Source organism: Drosophila grimshawi, unplaced genomic scaffold, assembly GCF_018153295.1.
Source record: "Drosophila grimshawi isolate 15287-2541.00 unplaced genomic scaffold, ASM1815329v1 contig_1377, whole genome shotgun sequence".
Taxonomy (NCBI): Eukaryota; Metazoa; Arthropoda; class Insecta; order Diptera; family Drosophilidae; genus Drosophila; species Drosophila grimshawi.
Window position 1 is genome coordinate 7,861,494 of NW_025062900.1, and position 22,998 is coordinate 7,884,491.

General features: G+C 37.8%; 1 non-coding gene across 2 annotated transcripts in view; it reads right to left on the minus strand.

Moving 5' to 3' along the window:
• The window catches only part of LOC6561543, a 41,271-nt gene extending 18,685 nt beyond the window's left edge, over positions 1-22,586 (minus strand). Inside the window, exons 1-2 of one of the 2 annotated variants that reach the window (XR_006246606.1) lie at positions 22,477-22,586; positions 14,829-14,871 (exon numbers count right to left, since the gene is read on the minus strand). This is a non-coding gene — a transcript (uncharacterized LOC6561543). Of the gene's footprint in view, positions 1-14,828; positions 14,872-21,272; positions 21,458-22,476 lie in introns of those variants that run through there. The other variant, XR_006246607.1, reaches the window with a different exon arrangement.
• Positions 22,587-22,998: the final 412 nt, after the last annotated feature.

Consider the following 22,998-nt stretch of genomic DNA (forward strand, 5'->3'; position numbering starts at 1 on the left):
GAGGGACCAAGGGTCTGTGCAGAGAACAGAGACTAGAGATCTCTTTGTGGCATGTTTAAGATTCAGCACGCATAACTTATAAAATAAAAATTAAAATTCCAATTGCAAACCTCAATAATAAAGCACTTTTAAGTGCCGCAGACATAGCTCAAGCAGACAGAAACGAACAAAAAAAAAGGTAGCGACATCGCCAACGCAATGTAGGCGCCAGTCTTTTCCATTTTCTCAGCCAGACTAGATCCCTGTGTGTATATGTATATACACGCACATTTCATACATATATTTAAGTGTGTATGTGTTTGTGTGTCTCAAGGAGCCACACAAGTTTATTAAAAAATTTCGCCAAAAGGCATCTATCAGTTATGAGGCGAACTCGCGCCGACAGTGCTCGACTCATTTCAATGAGTTTCGTGTTGGTTTTTCTGCTCCCTCTCTGTATCTCTTTAGCAAGCATGCCATCTCTTTCTTTCTGTTTGTTTTTCTGTCTTTGCTCTCTGTCTCTCTCTCTCTGTCTTGGTTTCTTCTCCAGCTCTGCCTGTGGTCGCCGCATTTTGTAATTGGCATTCCGTACGCTGGCCGAAATGAAAATGCTACGTGCTTTCATTTCACGTTACGGCATTGGCAACGCCAGCCGGGATAAGTCAGCAGGGCCTGAAAGGTCCATTGACCAACGTTAGGACCTCGGCAGGCGAACGGTGCAACTGCCCAAAATGCTGGCCAAAATGATGCTTATTTACAGCACTGGGCTTTTTAATTTTGTACGTTTCGGGCATACAGCTTGACTGGCTGTGTGGCGCCTCCTCTTAAAGTCACTTACACTGCGAGTCGTCGCACTGCTTACGGCCCAGGCCAAGAATCAGAGGACTCGCATATCCTACAAACATTCGTCGCGCTCCGCTAGCCATCTTCGCATTTGAGAACTTCCCTTCGCTGGTATAAAAAGGGTGCGACTTTGCCACCCATTGCGAAAATCGATAACCCACGCATATTTAACCCCCCCTCCTCTGTCTGTTTCCTCCTTGTTCGGTTTTGCGTAATGCATATTCAACGGAATATATTTTTTTGGCATGCCTGAAAATGACAGCCAGCAAATTTTGCTGTCAACCTCATGCGTCTTTCGATTGTTTGCATTGTATGGCGGTTTCTTTTACTTTTTTGATGTGGCATAGGTGACAATATTCACATATGCTCCCCTTTGGAGTGATTGAAGGTGCGGCAGGGCTGGGGATCTAAAAATTTTACACATTGTTGTTGCTTTAAATTGAATTCACAGACAGCCCTTTGAGTCTCTGTTTTAAAGTTGCGGCACATACATATGTGCATAAATACATAAAATATAATAAAAAAATATAGTATTGCACGAATATAGTATTGCACGAAATAGATCAAACAGCGACCGCAAACAGCTCTGTAAGAGCTCTCTCAATTACCCTGCAGGTTTGCGTCTAGAGGGCAAAGCATGATCAAAAATCGATTAAGTATTGATAAGAAGATGAAACTTATTACGAAGAGCTCTTAGCTTTCATGTTCTTCAATTTTGAACTTAAAAAGTAAGAAACATAAGCAAATTTAATTTGCACAGCCTCGTAATCATCAGTTTACCATCGCTCTTCATTTCGATGATTGTTTCCAAAATTTGTACAAAAATTATTTGGCTTAAAAAATTACTTTAAAATAAATAGCATAATGGAAATGATTTATGTATCTATTTTTAACACCCTGGCCAAATGTTCACACATTTCAGAGCCCATTCATCAAAATGGAGACTAGCCTACACCACATTACTCTCGAGAGTCTGTCTCATTCAGTTGGTGGTCCATCTATCATTCGGCAGTGTCGCAAACCTTTCATGCACCCAAAAATGCTTGTGAATTGTTCAGAAATTTTTACTGAAACATGTGAGGGGCACTCTGTAGTCATCAAATTTATGAGCACTCGCGACGCACTAACTTATAAAAATGGCATATATATATATATGATATATATATATAAACAAGCATTTTAGGAGCTGGAAAACACAAGACAACACTTTGCATGCGAAAGGGCTTTAGGCGCTGAGAGCACGTTCGATGGGCGGAGCCTATTGTAAAGGTCGTAGAGCCTGGAGCTCCCTAAGTCGGCTGCCTAAGCCGGCTTGGCGGTTAGCAGCGGGCTGCTGCCAAATCCGACGACGCACTTAAGCGCCATTCTTCCGGCTGCCTACACAAACAGAAAAAGAAACAGCAGCCGCAGAGTTGAGCAGAGCAAAAACAGAGTCAGGGTTGGTGCAGCCATATACTCGACTAACAACACAATAATATATCATCTACAGTTTATCATTGCTATGACGCCAGCTTGAAATTATTATCCAGAAAATTTATTGCCAAACAATAAACGCGAAGTGCATATGAGTGCGAGTATCTCTGGCACTGTGACAATACTTGGCTGCTTACCAACAACCAGTAATAACAGCAACAAAAACAACAACCAGTAACTACAGCAACAACAATACAAAACATACAACAAATACAACCTCTATATTCAACAACAACATTTACAATGACAGCCATTTTGACGAGCCTCGATGGAGACGAACACAAACCAACAAAGAAAAACGAAAATGTAAAAGGGAGAAAAAACAGGGCGAGAGAGAAAGTAAAAAAGAAAACGAGAAAACTTATTTGAAATAAGTTGGGTGAGTTCGTTATACCTTATTTGAAAACATAACATTCATACCATAATGTTAAGCTGCTCGACAAAAAATAAAAATAAAAACAGATATGCTGAGACGTTAAAGATAACAATTTATTATCAGAGTTAAATGTTGTAGTTTTATTTCTGAAAGATTACAAATAAATTTTCTTCTCAAATTAATTCTTTAAAATTATATATTATTACTTTAAGAATAATTGATTTCAACATTTATTCATTTGTTTTGTCTGCAAATATTCTTTTGAAATTTAATCAAAATAAAATAATCATATTTATTTTATGATGTGAGAATGTAAGAAATGAAAACAATATGAATGCCACTCAATAGAAATAAAGCCAATATATTGTTTGATTTCATTGTGCACACAACGCTAATGATGCATTATTAGCAAACACAAAAATATATGTGCATGACTTATTTACAGGGCATTTTGTAAGCATGAATTGTCAATTTATTATTTGTGCTGTTGCCAAAGAACAAACCCTGCACAAACGCACATAGAAATAGATATACATGTGGACGATTTTATATATTCATGGCAATCTGGAGAGCTGTCATTGACTGCGTCGAAGTTGACGCTCGCAAATTTTTTACTATTAGCCAAGGCAAAAGCGCAAATTTGTCAGCGCCAGACTGGCAGGAAGTTAGGCAGTCAGTCAGTCAGTCGGGCAGTCAGGCAACTAAGGCCAAAATCAAATTGCTCCTGTCCTGTCAACTTTTTTTTGCGTAACAATTTCTTTTTATTTTTATTTTGCATGGCCAGACAAATAACAGAAGTTTGCTAAATTGTCAACTGCTGGCTGCGCTTCAGCATTCATATTCACATGGCATATATTCCATACAGCATATTCCGTACTCCGTACTCCGTATTCTATATTCCATATTCCATATTATTCAACATTTTACGAGTATGTTTTACCCTTTGCCTATGTTTTTATGACAGACACTCACATCATGCTCCCAAACGTTCCTCACATAGTTTGTTGACTTGAGTCATGGACATACCATTTGCTGAATATGGTGTAGATTGGCGGGTGGAAGGGGGGTTGCTGGTGGCTGTTGAGACTGGCTGGGGAAATTGCCAAACATTTTGCGCATAAATGACAAATGCCTTTGATGGCATAAAATATGACTTTGAAAATTGTTTTGCAGCATATAAAAAGGCGTAACGCTGTTGACATCCACATCTACATGTGGACACTTCTGGTTGCCACACTCCTTGCCTCCTTCTACTCTTTTAACTTATGGGACATGAGACCGATAGCGGCCACTTTCCAAAATATGTTGATGGATGCGAATTGTTGTGATTTCAGTACAAACAAATGGCACACGATTTAGTTGCCATACGTATCAAATGTAGTCCTTGCACAGAAAATGTAATATTTTTAGTCCAAAGTAAAACGAATATTAAATTGCATCCAATGATTATGCAATTAAGAAATTGAAAGATGTTCAGCTTACTGTTCAAATGTGCCATATGAATAAGATCTGATTATAGGAGAAGTGATGATTAGTTTAGAAAAATAAGATGATGTTAGTTGAGAGATAAGAAGATATCAGAGATGTAATTGGCAGTTAAAAGTTATAATAAATTCAACCAAATGGTACTTTTTGGGTCCTAATCCTCGCATCAGGCTGCTCACTTTTTCAACCCTATAAGGGTTGCATCAGGTGGGTAATACTCATATGTATGTTAATAATTTATGTTTAATTTATTACAATTGCTTTGTAGACGCATTACTCATGCCAAGAAATTGATATCCATTCCAAATTGGCACTCTCTTTCACATGTTTCCCACTAATTTCCCCAGGCCATACGAGATATGGAAAGATACTTTGTTCTTCCAACTGCCAATTTGCCGGTAAATTGACTGACAATCGACTTGTCAAAGCATCAATTATAACTGACAGCAATGCATACTCTCAACAGAACAAAAGCCACTCAAAACCGCGCAAAAGCAATTTGCATTTACAGAGCAAAGGCATAAGCTGTGATGTAAGTTACCTGTAACATTTAACCACCACACCATCAGTGCCCATTAGCCAATATAAACTCCGACAGGATATTGTGTTGCTTCTCCACATTGAATTTTATAAGCATTGTCAATAAATGCGCTTGTAAATGAGCGCGTTAAATATTCAATGACATAATGCTAATGATTTATTGTGCGCAAAATTCATTAGCAGCGCATTGCCAAGGCAACTGTGACAAGCTGTCGCTGTGAAAACCTCAAACTGGAAGCATCAACACCAAACCGAAAAATCCGACGACAGCCCAGTGTAAAACTAAAGCGTACACACACACACACACACATAAGACACAAAACACACACCACCACACCGATTGCCACGTGGCGTGTCTCTGAATCCGGCTCAGCGTACACCTCCACCTCCTCCAGCCGCCACAACGTGCACACGACTGGTAAGCAAACATTACACAATTTTGATTGTATTTCCGTTTCGTATGCGAACAGCAGCAATAACAAAAACAAAAAACAGCAGCGACAGCAACAGGAAGTTGCGCTTATTTCCGTTTGTTTACCTTTACGCTGTACCTTGATTAAATGTCAGCCAGTGGCAGGGGCATTGGATTTGCGGTAATTTTGCCGCATCCCCAACTCCCAACTGCCTGAGCTCAGATGGCAATTTAATGCGGAAAATGCGAGCAGCGAAAAATATAAAAGAAAATAAATAATTTATGCTTTTATTTTTATTCAAGCGACACTGTTAAATTAGCAAACATTACGCAAATCATTGGCATTTTGCCGAGGCTTTCAGTTTTGCCTCTGGTAGTCGCTAGTTTTACCCATTAGGCTCAGTTGCTGGCTCAACAAAACGTGTTTGTTATGCAAATGTTTAGCGATTCCCGTATCAAGATTGTTATGCTTCTTGATTAATTGCAAAATAATTGCGACGTTAATGTTTGTGTTTAGAATTTAATTCAAAGGGGAACTATAACAATTTAACATATCAATTTTTTGATCGATTAAAAAAATGTGCACAACCAGAAAATTATATTAAGTTCACCCTATCGTTATTTAAATGGTTATTTATTAATAACTAATGATAATTCTTGTATAAGCCTTTTGTAGTTATTATAATTTACGAATATATCTAAAACCAATTAATTAATTGGTGCCATTATTTCAACAATTAGCTTAATATTTAAATCGGTAAAAATCTATTATGCATTAGACGTAAAGGCAGAAGCAAAGCTTCAACATAATTTCAAATATCGCCTTGCGAATTTTCAAATTTATTAAGATGCTAGATAGTAATTACAAACTGATTATTTAATTTTAATTACAATTATATTTATTCAGTAAACAATGCAGCTTAAAATTGTCTTCGGAAGCATTAATTGATCAATCGGGACAATTTATAAGCTTGTTGGTCACAACTAAATGACTTTATTGTCATTAAAATATTATGTCATGTGGTTTTAATAAGTAGGCAAACAAACATTAATTCCATTCAAGTAAATGTCAATAAAATGGCATTGGCAGGTGTGAGAATGCCGTAATATTGATATATAAGCAATATATATTTATTAACTAAAGCGGTTTAAGTTTTACCTTATTATTGTATAAACAATAAATTGAATCTATACATTTGTCATACCATTCTGAACTTCTGAAATAATTTTTTATAATCAGAATCCATTAAAAATGGATAATAAGAGTATAATGGCTATCTGCAAAAGTATGAAACACGCGGAAGGAAGCATCTCCGACGCCATACAGCAAATATTTTCTTGATCATCATCAACAACAGATGAGTCGGTATTAGATTAGAAACTTACAGTTTAGAATATAGATTCACGTGTATCCCGCGCAAATCGAGCTTATTTCATTTTATGGTGAACTCAACTTTCAAATGTAATTTTTGCAATAAAACAAAAATATATTTATTTAACAGCTGAGTTCAGGGTATATCGCAGTCGAGCTCACTCAACGGCAGCATTCTTACTTGTTTAAATTTTGCCCCATCAATGGCAGAGAATTTAAGCTGTCAGATACTCAATTTACACATAAAGCAGAAAACCACAGTGACAGCAACATTGCATATGAAATATAAATACAACACTTTGTCATTCACACACACATTCATACATGTGCATACTGGATATGCTGTATTTATGTGCAGTGCGAATGTTTTTGTTGTTTATTCGTATTTATTTAATATTAACAGCATTTTATCACTTTGGCAAGTATTGTGGAAATGCCGTTTGCGCATTATTCTTAAAGCAGCGGTGGCCTCAAATGACATTACCGATACACGGCTGCAGGCGCGTACCACTAATTAATGGCCGGCAATTTGTGCGGACGCGCCCCGAAAAGTATGCTATGTAATTGTGAGCCAGACGTTTGTAGGTCACCAAGGATAAAATTCAGCAGCTGCTCGTTGTTGTTGTTGTTGTTGTTGCTGTTGTTGTTGTTGTTACTGTGGCTGCTGGTTGTTTCATTTTTTGTTCGTTTGCTTGTTTGGATATTGTCGCCGTTTTACTGTGCCAAAAATGTGTTTGTTGATTGTGTCGGCGCATGCTTTGGCATAATTTATGTCGCCAAATTCTGTGCAATTTCTTATTTGCCCCCAAGTTGTAATTCTTTTGTTTCTCAAATTTCTGTTGGCTATGCATTAAAAGCGGCAATGTAAATGTTTTATTTGCCGCACAGCATTTACATTTCTACCATTCACACACATTTGCATAATTCGTACATACACGCACACACACACACTCACACACACACACACTCACACACACACTCACACACACACTAATAGATATATATATATAAATGCACATTGTATTAGTCGCGCCATTTGCTTTCAATTTTTCACGATTTGCGTGTATGACCATAATTTATTTATGCTTGGCGCCTGCAGGCGATTGCAATTTCAACGTTTGTAATTTATAACTAAAATACATATGCTGCTGCTCAACTTTATACCTCACACAATGCATTCATATGTTAACAATTGTAACCATTTTGTATAAATCAAAATTGAAAAATTCGTTAGATTTTTTTGTCAACTACACTTGTAACATTTTCGTTACACTGACAAATGAAATCATATTTCATTTATTAAAGGCTCGCCAAATCTCTCTTTTGAACCACTTTGATAGATCAAAACCTTTTTGAAACTTTTGACGCCTGCTAATGACATAGCGCACACTAAAAAATTTACCATTTGGCAGCAGTTTAATCGTTAAATCATACGAGTACGCTTTTACACATTTACATGGGCATATTTAAGTTATGTATGAATCGGATGGTATGGAAATATGTATATCTATATGTATATATATAGTTACATGGACATAAATGCTCATTCAAGCGTTTCATAATGGAAAAAATAGATGTATGTATCTGGGAAAAGAGGCAACCAACACATTTGCCTCAGCATCAACTCATTTTCGCATTAAAGGACGCCAATGTGGCGCGTTGGCAAAATGCCAAAAATGAGCCACCAAAAACACATACATGACACACACACACACACACACATACACACAGGAATACATATGTGCTTGAGAGCCGCGCGTATAAAGCCATTCCTATATAGCACACAATAAATGTATGCTGCCAGCACTAGAGACCAACTAAATTATCACTAATATGAAGCCGCTACGGAGGTCCAGGATAACAGAATGTCTGAATGTGTGTACGTAAGTGTGTGTTTAAGTGTGACTGTGTGTGTGTGTGTATGTGTGGTATGTGTATGTGTGTTGGGCGTGGCAAATAAACACATCAGCTAAAATGCTTTTTACTTAAATTAACAACACTGAGCAGCTTGCTTCGATTTTGGGCTAAGCGGCCTCGCAACTAACGCCAAGTCATTAACTTTAAGTATGTGTGTATTTGTGTTTGTGAGTATCTGTGTGTGTGTGAGTGTTTATATATGTGCATTATGTAGCAGTGAGTGTGTGTGTGTGTGTGTGGGACTGTTTGTATGTGCAGCTTTATTTACTTGCAAGGCGCATTGAAAAACACGTATCGACTGACAAAACGCCAAGCGCAAAATCAATGAAATACAAGTAAGTAAATAAACGAGATCCCCGAAAAGTCGAAATTGATATGCTCTTGCCAGCTTAACGGTAAGTCGCCCAAAGTCGACATATGAAGACAACAAACTCTGAAGCAGGCTGACAAGTGGGCGGGGCTGTCATCTAGCTGGGGCTGAACGTCTGGACAGATACACACATTCGCACATACATCTCTATAATTGTCTTTTGCCATGGCAAGAAACACTTTAAAGTCAAATAGGTTTTTATCAAGTAGTAGTTCTTACGTAGTTTTTACGTAATTTAACCTAATCTATTTCGAAATCTTTTAATATTTTTAGAATAGCATCAATAGTAAAGTGAAATTCGATATACTTTGTTTTTCAATTAAGTAAGATAATATTCCGGCATTAGTTTAATTGGATATACAAATACGCACATACAAATATATATAATTAGACTTTTCCATGGAAGGAAATGCTTGAAAATAAGATAAATAAGCATCAACTCATTTTGATTGACAAAACATATTTAAGGAATTCATATTTCGCAAATATTACAACAATTGTTTAATAATAAAGCTCATTTTGTTCGTTACTCTCTGTTTCGATTAAGTAACATATATTTTAATATTTCTTTTTAATTTAATAGCTTTCAATATTTGTATTCGTATTTTCAACGCATTTTTTTCATAGCAGTAACAGTTACGATCGATGATTGAAACTATAAGAAATCCACTTGAATAGAGCAATTTTGAACGCTTTGTCTTGATTTGTTTTATGTAAAGTACACGATTTCCCCTACAGCAGTCCAGATATGGCTTTCATTCAGCCGTTTTCATAATAGAAACACAAGCTATAGAAAGCGAGTACCCTTTGGCGCATTCAGGGTATAAAAATTCGAATGCTGCCTGCGTTCCTCATACTAACTGGTATGGCATACTTAAGCAATCGGAGCAAATGTTTTATCGTCACTTTGCCACACACTTACACACACACAAGCACATAAGCTCACGCACACACACACACAAGCAGACAAATTCCCATATATACATATTTTTGTATGTATGCTCGGCATACAAAATGGCGCCAGTTGCCGTTGTCGTTGCCTTTGTGTTCGTCGTTGCGTTTGCCTCAGCATCTTTTGCCTCAATCTCAATCGTCTCGAATGCCCATCAATGTTGGAAAATTAGTGGATGGGGTTGGGCGTGAAAAAAGAAAAGGCACTACGAAAACAAAAAAAAAAAAACACGAAAAAGAAGCGTATCATGCTCTTTAAGCACAGACTAAAAAAAAAACACATGTATAGCGAGAACACGTTCTATTTGTAAATTTAATAAGAAGAATTGTTGATAATCGAAAATTCTGCTATTATACGGTTACATAATTACCGCTGTCTAGCAAGTGATTCAATGGTCCCAACAAAATAATTCGCTCTCGGCTGGCAAAACAAACAAATAAATTCAAGGCAAAAAAGGAAAACTTTTCCACAAACAGAAACACAAATACAAATAGATACAGAAACAGAAACACAAATGTCGAAAGTTTACAATACACAACTGAAGCCGCAGGCTAAACGAAATTGAAGGCGTCTCCGGGCCCTGGGACTGGAACTGGAACTGTGGCAGGGACGTAGACGGGGACGGGGATACAAATTTGGGCTGCGAATAGTCAAAGTCAAAGCCTCAATGGCAACAAAAGGCTCAATGGCAACGGCGTCAACGTCGACGTCACAATGTTGCCGTCTTCTAAATTGCCACAAAATTTATTATTATTGTTTTATATAAACAGCAAATGCGCGAAAATAAAACAGACTGTCATTCAAGCCGGTGGTAAGGGGGTGGATGGATGATGATGGTGCCCATTCTAGCAATTGAGTAAATACCAAAATTGAGCTCTCATTTATTTTTGCCTCTCATCGAGCGTTTTTATATAGCATCCTGCTCTAATCAGAAATCAGATTGCACAAAATAGTTTAAAGAGTTCAAAATAAAGTCAAAATTATCAATTTGCAACAGTGTCACGCAAATATGCCCTATGCGGTAGTTTTTACAATTTTTAGCTGTTTTATTTTCACAGTTCTCTTGGTATTTCAATTAAAATTTTATTTTTAGTTTGTTAGGTGGTAAATAAATGCTGTGCTGCAGGTAAAACCTCTACAAAGTGAAATTTGGAGCAGCAAATAAAAATGTAGAGAACTCACAATAAAAATTATTTAAAAACTAAAACACAAAAATACAAATATAGTTTGAATATTACTAAAATATATTTGATATAAATTGCTTTTAAACCCCAATATGCATATATGTACATTTCTTGTGTGACCAGCAGATGCAATTGCTGTGAGAAATAAATTTATTCATTGAAATGGAGATGACGGATGAGTGAAAAATTACTCGTAACTATATTTGTTAAGCTTCAACAATAAAATGCATTTTTTGTGTCATTCCTGGCTGTATATATTTGCATTCACTAGCAGGCATTCATAAACACTCGAAGCGATTCATATTTATTGCTTCCGCTTGGCAACATTACAATGCTGCAATGGACGCATGTCCGTCAGTAAATGTAAACTGGAATGTGAATGAAATAAGCAAAATAATTGCCACTGATACATAAAATCAATTCACTTCAAACGAAACCGCAAAAAATGCTCAGATCAGAGTTCAACGTATGGCTTTCCATATAAATATATATATATATATATACGAGTATATCTAAATATTTATATATATATTTAATTAAGTACACAGACAATGTTCAATCAGCAGACGCAGCATGCGATTGGTTTTTGGCTTGCCAGGCGGCGGCTTAGTGAACTTAAGTAAATTAAATGTCAGGGGATATAGCCGAACTTGTGCTCTTAAGCGACTCAACGACTTGGCCCCGAGAAGCCGCAGCGTTGAAAATGGTCTTTAAACTGGCGACACACACACACACACACACACAAAGCGCTAAGCAATAAAAGCTGTGGGGTTGTTAAACACAAATGTGTGTGTCTGTGTGTGTGGGTGTGTATGTGGTTGTAAGTGCTGTTAAGAGAGAGAGAGAGGGAGAGTGAGAGAAGGGGAGTGGTAGACCGGTGGCTGACTATGAGCTACAAGAAATTTACATATTTTAAATAACTTGTGGGGCCGCCTCACAAGAGAGTCTGGGGGTTGACAATGGTGACGCCAAGACAACTCCAATTTATTTGCAATTTGTTTGAAATTTATATCAAAAGCACTCACAGACACGCCCAAGCCACCCACAATCGCAACCGTATACACACACTCAGCCCACCTCTCAGCTATCCCAACTCCGACCGCTACCAACATAATTGCAATCATAAAATTGCAAACAGCTCAGCGCCTTGGTGCTAGCCGATATTTATGCATATCTAACTGCACACAGACAAACAAACAAATTATGTGCTCATTTGAATACACATTCTAATGCGAATCACGTTGACGAAAAATTCATTGAAGCGTGCAGGATATCCAAAAGCACCACCCAAAACCCAAAACCACACTCGGAACACAGACACTCACTAGTAGCTACCTTGACTTTCGAACTGTACAGCCCAACCAGCCAGCTATCCAATCAAGTAGCAGCGTTAAGTGCGTATGTGTGCGTGTGTGTGTATGTGTGTGTGTGTGGAACAAGGACAAAATTTATTTTGGCACACACACAGGCAGAGGCAGGCAGCTAGGCAGCCAGGCAACCGATACCCAGTTAATCTATCAGGACATGGCACAATGTGTAGAAAATTAAATGTGCACCCCTCCAGAGGGGCTCATCCAAGCAGTCATGTGTGTGTGGCTTGTCCTTGTGCTATATGTGTGTGTGTGTGTGTGTGTGTGTGTGTGTGTGAGCGTGTGTAATGTAAATGCAAACTAAATACACAACAGACTGAGCATTAAGTCGATTGCTTCAAGGACCTTTGCGCGCTCTAACAAAGATCCTGCCAGCAACAGCAATAGCAACAGCTACAACTTCAGCTTCAGCTCCAGCTCCAATGCTGCCGCTTTGTCATTACCTCTAGCAAGTTTCTCTCCACCTCCTCTCTCATTTCCCATTTCCCATTCCCATTCCCCTCACCCTAACCCCACCCCTCAACGCACCCTCATGTGTTGTCTGCAGCTCCTACTCACTTAATTCTCGCTTTTGCTGCCACTTGAAGTGTAAATGAGTGGCTCACTCCCATTCACAGGCTCTCTGTGTCTATGGAGCTCGGTGTGTGTGTGTGTGTGTGATGTGTCTGTGTGTGTAAATGCTGAGGCTGCTTTTTAATAAGCAATTTACTTTTAGCTTTACAACGCTCAAGTGCCGCCGCCAGTAATGAAATACGCGGCCGGCTTACATACAACATACATAGAACAAAAACATAGAAGGAGAATGTGGCAGCAATGATTTTTCTCTTTTCTGCTGTTTGCCGACGATAATTAATTTTTTGGCCCCGCTTGCGACGCAGTTAAGACCTTGAGTTTTTGTTCATTCAAAATAAATTACAATGTTCCTATTCACTTGTATGGGACACACACACTTTTTAACCTAAGCAACCAGCTTAATTTGATGTTGCTGTCGCACAACAATAAGGTAGTTGAAAAATTATATTTAATTTCTGAAGGCCGGAAAGAAAGCAAAAGATAAAGATACACACTAAGGAGAAAGAGAGCAGATGCTAGATAGGGTTGTACAAATATATTTCGATAATGTGTTTTGTAAAGTTTTCATGAGGCAAATAAAAAAAATACGCAGAATAAATCCGACAAGTAATAAATAATTTAATCAAGAATAGCTAATCAACAAAATAATAAGGACGTTAGACTTGCCCTCAATTTCTATTTCTATTTTTAGAATTCACAAAATATAAATTATATTATTGAAAGAGAGAGAGAGAAGATGGTAAATAGGATTACACAGCAAGTACATAAAAAGATTTCCTCAAGTTTTAATACAATAATGTATTTCATAAAGTTTTTCACGAAGCATAAAATACGCAGTCTAAATCCGCCAAGTGATAAAGAATTTAATAAGGCATACCTAATCAGTAAAATACTGAGAACAAGCCATGTATTGTGAAGTACCTGTCGACTTCCACCCACATTCGATTTTAAAAATTAATTAACTTCCTCAAAGAAGCAGCGAAATTGCGTAAGCTTGAGCTGGTCATTTTGCGACCTTATTCTAGATGCCGTCACATGTTGCTAGGTCCGCCAGGTTAAGTGAATCAAAGTAAAAACAACTTTGCCGCAAATCATTTTAAGCTGGTTTTTATTGCCACTGTTGTGGCAAATGCTATCTGCATCAAATTGTGGCCACATTAAAGCACCTGCTGGCCGCCAGCACGCAACTGAAGCGGCTTTTTTTTGTATAGGGGGGATGGAGGGGAAGCGGACACAGCTTTGCCCAGTTGGTTGTCAGGAGCGTTGACAAAAAGTCTGCGCCATTTTATATGGCCACAATTGTGGAGTAAACATGGCAGCAATGTTTAAGCTGTTCATAAATCAAAATGGTTTTTATTGTGCCGGCCATTTGTCAGTGCACCTTTTACATGGTCAACGCTTTTTACCCCAACACAATTTCCCCATGGTCGTTATCGTTGAGTTAATAAACCAAAATCGAAATTCTGTTTGGCAAGTGCATAAATATTATTTTAAAATCTCAATGAAATATGGCAGACAACTTTGACGAACGGTTATTTGGCTCTGCACATATGCATGCATAAATAATTGAATAAATGAATTGTGCCTGAGCGTAACAGGCCAGGTAAAAACAAACATGACAAGCCCAAATAAAACAGACTCTGCCAGTAACAACAATGTAAAAAGCCCAAAAATTAAAAGTAACTTCAAAGCTGCAACGCAGCTTCTGATTTGCATATTTAATGCTATTTGCATAAAACACAAACAATAAAACGGTCCGTACAACATTTTGCAGAAAAAGGTTTTCATCCCTTCGACTGTCAATCGTAAAAAATTAAAGGCATAAAATAATAATACATAAAACTTAAAGAACAAATCACACACACAGCTGTTGGTATTAAATCCATTTTTAGGTAATTCTTTGCTAAATATAGATCAGCATTTTACAGAGTATCATTTTCAACTTGCAAATTTCGCGTTGCTGTGAAAAACTTCAGACATACCTTTATCGGTTTAATCAGACTTGGCTTAGTCGTCCTCTGTAACCTGCAATGAAAAAATGCAAAACAGGAAAAAGGGTTTTTATATATTAGGAATGTTTATAACTTTTTGCTTTCCGAACTCCTTTTCATACAAAAATATAAAAGAAAAAAGACAATCAAGCAAAAAAAAACAAAACAGTCGAGCTTAAATTTTTAAAAAGTTAAATGAACAATATGCAAATATGTTCTCGGGCTGCTCACGGAATTTTAATTTGTTGCTAAGTCTTAAAATATGCACGTCTCTCTCTCTCTCTCTCTCCCTCTCTCTCTTTTTCTGCGAGGTTGACCCTCTGTGTGACGTATTTTGGGCACAAGGACACGGCAGCGACAAAACAATAAAATTAACTATTCTATTTAATGGCTTCGCAGGACGAGCGAGAACTCAGGCAAGAACTAGTACGACATTTGAATTGTAATATAAGAGTTTCTTTGGCTCACTTCAAAACAGCGCAAGTTAATCTGCTCCCCACTCCCAGGAAGTGGAATTCAAGTTCCTGAATTACCTACTCGAGTGTCAAAAACTCAGCCGGCACTCTTAAAAATAACTCATACATAATGTATTTGAGCAAATGCCTATGATGTAAGGTATTTGCCCTACAACACCATCACATTGCTTACACATTATATCAATTTTATTACCGACCCTGTCGCCGGGGGCAATAATTCTCAAACGTCCGGCGTGTCCTCGCCCAGAGCATGCAAATAAAATATATAAAAAAAAAAAAGATTTTATTGACGGTCTCGACTTCGGTCCGACAACGATGCCCTTTTATTCTAATTTTCATGTCTCATTTCTATTTTGTTACTCCGGCTTGTTGTTGGGCTTATCTTCTGCCATTTTCGGGAGCACAAAAAAAATAGAGAAAAGAAAACGGAATTTTTGGTTTCATATAAATTAAGCAGATTATATGAGTTAGATAGGATTGGGTGCGTATCTATGCATGTGTATGTATATGTGCGTGTGGTATGTGACATGGAAGCCGACTAGGAAAAAGTGTATTCAGAAGGCCACTCGAGATATCTGCCAGATGAACGGAAAGACGCTCACCAATCGCTGACACGAATAATACCTCAATTAAGTCCCCAAGAAAATATTCGCTGGAGCAGCGATTTAAAAATGTGAAGCGCTCAAAACATAATGAAGAACAAGCAACATTTTCCGAGCAGTCAACGTGCCTCAATTTCTGCCACAATATTCTACTCAATAGATATTTAATACTCAGCAATTTTCCCAAAAAAAAAAAACAAAACAAAAAAATAAAAAACAAAATCGTGGCAGAGGGGAGAAAAATGAGAGGTTTGGCAACCGCAGCGCAAACAAAATGTCGAACTTTTCCAGCTGCTCGGCGAGAAACAGGATCGAAGGTCGTAATGAGTGGATGGATATATAGGGTTTTTGGGGTTTGCGGGGGGTGGGGAGGGGAGCGAGGGTACTGTATTTGTATACATAATATTTTCATGTATTTTTTCCAGCTTGTAAATATTTTTTAATGATTTTTTTTTGTTCGGCCTGCTACTCGCAAACTTTTAAAGGCAACGCCGCGTATTACAGCTCACTTCCCAGAGGTTGCTGTGGGTTCAGGCGGTGGTGGGGGTGTGGTGGGTGTGTGGTGTGGTTATGTGGTGTGGTGCGGGCTGTGGTGTGTGCCTTAAATGCCGCCTCGCCCTGTAGCTCGCCGGGGTCTTGCCCCACACAGGCAGCAGCAGCATAATTGCGCTGCTGCCGCCGCGGAGGCAAAATGAAAAACGCCTCACAATATTGAAGCGGCGAACTTTTCAAGTGTAAGAAATTTAATTTCGAAATGTAGGTTTAACGAACGGAAATTGCTTTCGGTGCCTCAGAATGGAGTAAGTAAGCCCTTGTATGTATTGTTCTCAATATTCTTCTGGCTCATGCGATTGTTGTTCTTGTTGTTCCTGTTTTTGTGTTGTTGTTGAAAGTAAAAATTCAGCTTTTTGCTGCTTGTTTTCATTTTGCAATTTGTTTGCTTAACTTTCTGATTGAGCTGGTGGCTCATTGCGGCGCATTACGCCAAAGAAAATGAAATTATTTAATGTTTTACATTTGTTCGATGGCCCCAGCAGCAGTAGCATTCTTCGCCCTTGGCCAGTTGCCCTCGTTTTGTACACTCTCACTCGCCTTCTCTCTTTCGTTCTCTCCATCTTTCTCTGTCTCACTCTCTCTCTTCTCTGCATCTGTCTCTGATTCACTTACTCTAGAGCACTGCGACGCGTAATTGCGACTGATTTGTTTGGCATTTTGCACGGCCATTTATTTTCGTCATGGTCAGCTTGAGGCCGACCAGGATGTGGGCAAGGATGTGGCTAGCAGCGTTGATTGAGCCCGTTGGGAGTCCGCTTTTGCAAGGCAAATGGCAAAAAATTGAATGTGCAAACGATTTGAGAGGCAAATGCAAATTCATTTGTAATTATTGTTCAAAAAGAAACCCTTCAAACATTAACCACATTAAGCAAAAAAAAATCATTTTAGGTGCCTAGGAATAATGAACATAATATTTGTATTTCAATTAAATTGTAAAATAAAACAAACGAAATCTGGCATTCATTCGTAAGATAGCCCACAATTTATATAATTAAATAATCATATTAAAGAATATCAAAAAAAGAGAAAATATAAAAAATATATCTATTTAAAAATTATGTAACAACAATCTTATATTTGACTCTTAATTGTTAGTTGTCTATCCTTAAATGAACTTTATTAATTTGTATGTAAATTTACACTTTTAAGAACTTATAACATTATTTCAATTGCCAATAAAACGGTGTTTATATAAAACTGCAATACTTTTGATTAACATATAAACCTTTTTTTCAATTTTAATTTGGTTGAAATATTTAATTTGTATGTTAACCCAGACGATTGCATATAAACATAATGAGTGAACACTTTTAACTACTTTTACTACTGCTATGTAAACAAACTTTACTGAACTTTAAAGCACACAACTGTACACAGCAATTATCTGATGAATTAACGCAATTAAAGCCCACTATGAAAATGTTGCATGCTGGGCCACAGGGCTTATCCGTTGTCACTCAGCGAAAATGTGCAACAAATTTCAGTGATTTGCAGCGTATCTATTTGCCAATTAGCAAACCCCAATGTAAAATGAAAGCCAAACACTTTGCGACTCTTCAGCTTTCAGCCCACTCGCAACCCATCAAAGCGCAGCTGCTGCTGCATTGCTGAAAGGCCAGAAATGGCAAAGAGCGTCATATTTATGGTTGCTCCATTAGCCGCCGCTGAATGCTGCGCAAGTGTAATGTGAACTGCACTCAATGTAACACACACACACACACACACACGCACGCACACACCCAGACACACACACACACACACACACGGAATATGCCTGGGCAAACTTTGCAAAAGCCAGCCAAAAAGTTGAGCAAATATTTTGCTAAAGCTGGAAATAGAACAGGCGCTGAGAGACCGAATGGTGGCTTCGATAAGCCCCAGACAAGCTTATATAAAAACATTAATAACATTAGACCCTCCCCCCCACACACACACACACACACAGAACTCGCACTCGAGTACAAAGCACGCACACATGCAAAACAAACTAATCAAACTTTGCCCAACAGCAGCAAAACTGACAACAACAAAATAAGACCAGAAACAGCTAAAAAATGCGCAAAAACAAATTGCTTCATTTTCTAATGCTGCTGCTGCTGCTGCTGCTGCTGCTACTTCTTCTACTTCTGCTGCTTCTACTTCTTGATATTTTAGAATATTAACCCAGAAAACGTGCGGCGCCACAAACTCGCCAGAGCCAAGATCCAATGGAGAGTGGCTAAAGAAATAGCAACAGACCAGGAACCCAATGGCGGCGGGGGATAATAAATCGAAAATCAATTTTGGTTAATGTGCCCGGGGGCAAGTTGGCTGTCCGGGTCTGCACAGTGTGCCACAGGCACGCAAACACATGTGGCACAACATATCCCACGACTACTTGGTAAATCTGAATGCGTTGGCTGCGTCGGTGTGTCCATAGCATATTTTTGCATAGTATAAGTAGTTTATGCAAACATTTTTGGCTGGTAGCACAAGCAAGCCGCCCGCATAAATTATGGCGTTCAACATTTTGCAACACTGCCACGGTACTGTCTCGGCCATAAAATTAGATCGTTTCTCAAAAAGGGTGTGGCCCAGCAAGTGGCCGGGCAATCTCTGTTCATCCTGCATGTCATTTGCCGGGGAGGTAAGCTTGTAAAGACACTCCAATAAATGGACATGTCTGTCTAAAAGCAGCAGTATTTGCTTATATACATACACTCTATATTCAAATTTTAAATGCTTTCCAAGACCAAGGACCCAAGGATCAAGACTAGCTGCAAATAATTGTACATTAACATTTACGTTTCCTTTAATGCATCCAACAAACAATGCAAGTTTTGAGAACTGAATATTATAGTTATGAATATATGTTTATCTAATTTCTATATTACATATCTCATTTTATTATTTAGAATCACATCAACTAACTTAGTTCTTGGTTCAGTAAATAATTCAAAAACTTTTATTTGAGGTTCTTGTTTTAGCTTGTATTTAGACTATTTGTAAATTCAAGTATTTTTTTATTCAAAACTCTTTCTGTTTTTTATGCGCTTTGTAAATATTACACAAATAATTTTAAATAAAAATATTGTTAAAGCAAAGTTTTTTGTATTTTTATATAATTGGCGTTTGAAACTTTTGCAACATCTATGTAAATTATAGAATCAACTGTTTTATGGCAAGAATATACAATATTTTTGAATGTTCAACTTTTATTTATTTTGAATTTTTTTTTTAAGTTCCAATTTATTCCATTTTTGTGGATTATTCACTCTAGGGTATTGCAAAAATGTACAAAATTTCCAAAATATTGCAGCGTAAATACTTTTTAGGATAAACCTTGCAAAAAATGAAAAAGAAAAGTGTTTAAAAATATTTGCTGGTATATTTATAAAAAATATTTGCATTTCAAAAGACTACTAGCTGCTGAAAAAAATGTAATCGACTTTTATTTGAATAAAAATTGCATTTCCCAGGGAACTGCTTATGCAACCGAACTAACTGAAATTGAAATAACCGTAACTAAATTACCTGAACCTAATATCCAAACATTGTGCAGCACTCCTAGCTCATATCGTTCTTTCACTCAATGCTATTTTGAACTTTTGTTGAATAATGAGCTTGAAGAAATCATAAAGCAACACAAGTTGCTCAGTCAATGCTCTTGTAAGAAGACCTACAAGAAAGGAACACTCGTTACTTGCTATGCGAAAGTGACTGCTGGTTACTGTTATTTTAAGCTCAGCATTGATAGTAAAATGTTAACTTGGTTAACCGAGCATGGCTTGCCAAGTTTGAGTCTCAACCGTGATGGCTGCTTCCGTTTCCGGCATAGTTTTCACCATTTTCACCAAAAATATGCACAGCTTCCGCAGCTGTCCCACGCACGTCAACAATTCAGCTGTTTTCAGCAAGTTGGCCAACTACTCAGTTAGTTAGCAGTCTTTAGTCGGGCGGGCACACACACCTTGGGACCCCAAAGGCAGGCCACCCACCGATTCGCACTTCACATCCCCCTCCCTCGTAGTCAGACACATTTTGTGTTGATTTTATTGTGAGAGTACATTTTGCCGGCAACACCACCACTGAGCCGTGAACGGCGTGTCATCATCATCACCATGAACATCATTATCGTGATCATCATCATCATCATCATTGTCATAAGCGTCAAGGGCGTCAACTGGCATCATCGTAGCTGTCTGCCCATCATCATCACCTTGCTGCTTTTCCATATGAGAGTCAACGTTTTCTACGGCTGGCGACAACGAGGATGAGACGCCATTTTGGTTGTGTTTGCTGGCATTGTTATTGTTGGTTTTGGTTGCCTTTTTAACGTGCGCTTCTCGTGTTATTTACTTAACAATTTACTGAATAATTTAAACAGCCTCCTTGTCATCACGTCCCCCCTCCCCCAAACTGCTATTTCCCTTGCCACTTCCTGGGCCTGGGCCTCTTACTACGCCTCCCCCCTTCCCCCTACCACCAGCTGAATTATGAGCATGTTGTGTTTTTATTTCCCCTTTCCGTCTAGGTGTGCGAGTTTCCATTCTCAAAGTGCGGCTGATAGTTGCTCGACCACCCACATATTTCTCTCTCTCTCTGTATGTGTGTGTGTGTGTGTGGTTGACTTTGTGTTGTGCGGTTGTTCTGTGCCTCTATGTATGTGTGTGTGTGGCTCTGTGTTGATAATGTGCATAATAAGCCTTAATTAATGTTAAATAATAAATTTTCTCATTTGCACGTCGTCAGCCAATGCTGAAAAGCCAATGCTTCTGGGAAATGCGAAATTTGTTTGTCTCACGCTTTGCTTTCTTTCTTACGTGCATAAGTTTCCTGTGGGCTTCCAAATATTTACAGGTGCCGGTTAACGGTTAACGTTTACCGGTAACTGGATACTGGTTACTCGTTACCGGTTATCCTCCTCTCTAGCTGTTTACCGTTTCGGCTGCAAGGAGCACTTCAGTTCACTCTATCCACCGCATCCTTTTCCGCTTTTGTTGTGGTTGATCTTTTGGCCACTTCACTTTTAAATTTAAGCAGCCGCAACACAAACATTTAAAACTGTGCAACTTATTTTCGTTTCTTTTATTTCTGAATTTTTTTCTTCTTTTTTTTCTTTTTTTAGGTTGGCATTTTATGTGTGTGTTGGCTTTTTGTTAATTAAAATGGCTATGAAAAGGGTTTGTGTTTGTGTTTGTGGGTTGGAGCACGAATTTAAACTTTCCGATGGGGTGAAGTGGTGGAGGGGGTGTTGAATTTCCTTGCTGAGGTAGGTCGAAATATTTTTAGTATGCTTTGTGCTCTGACCCCAAAATGTATTTGTAAAACTACCAATTAGAGATAAACGCAATGCTGAATTCTCTGTGTTGAAAACACAATAATGGGTCAAATTAATTTGTATAGTTGTAAATTGAATTACCAAAAGTACATAGAAATAAATCAAACACTTATCACAAAAATATTTTGCAGCACTTAGTAAGACTGTTAAAAATAAATCTGTTACTTTATTCAAGCTGGATATTTACAAATAAATTAACACAACTTCTACCATTCAATCATTTGATGCATAATAAAACATGAAAGCAATAATCTAATGGCATTCGAAGAGTTCAAAGGGTTAATTTGCTGAAACTGTCAGCGAATCGTGTGAAGAGTGAACAAAGCAGAATAATTGTGAAAAGCTGTCATAATATTCATTCATTATTACTTTAATCTTTCTGCACTGTTTGAGTCAGCTGAACTTAAGCCGCAGTTCAAAGTTGAGTAAACTAAAAATGTTTTCAATAAACCCAAAATCATAATTTACAAGCATTTACAACAATTAGACATACATCTATACCAATACATATCTATAAATATATATATACATATATAACATTATCCAAAAGTTTGAACATAACAAACAGTTCGCAATTCTCACATCAAATATTGTTGAGAGAGAAAGAGATGGAGAGAAAAGACTAGGAGAGACGGAAAAGGACTATTAGAAGTCGTAATGTCCTGTAGAAATTAGAAATAACATACCCGTAGAGAGAGCAAATAAATGCGAAAAACTTTCGATGCACTCAACTTTTAGTCGATGTAGTTGCTGTTATTGTGATTGTTGTTTTTACTGTTGTTGTTGTTGTGGTTGTCCAGTTGTTGTTGTTGTTGCTGTTGTTGTTGATCCACTTTGTTGTTGATGTCGCATTTGAACATTGTATGGAAAAAATCAATGCGGAAATATTTTATCCTCTTTATATGGGCAACACACACAGACGGGCACACACAAGCAGTCACACACACACACAAGCACACACACACACACTTTGCACACAAGAACAGCACATGTGGAATGATGGCAGGCAATGAAAACAACAACAAAAAGCAAGTGTGCAAAAAGGAAAAGGGACAAACAAAAAAATCACAAGAAAAGTTGCTTAGCTCGACGCTTTTGTTTGTCGCTTTTGTTGTAGTTGATTAGCCGGCGCCCATTTATATATATATATATACGTGTGTGTATATAATATTTAGTATATTTGTATATTTTTATTATTATTGCAATCT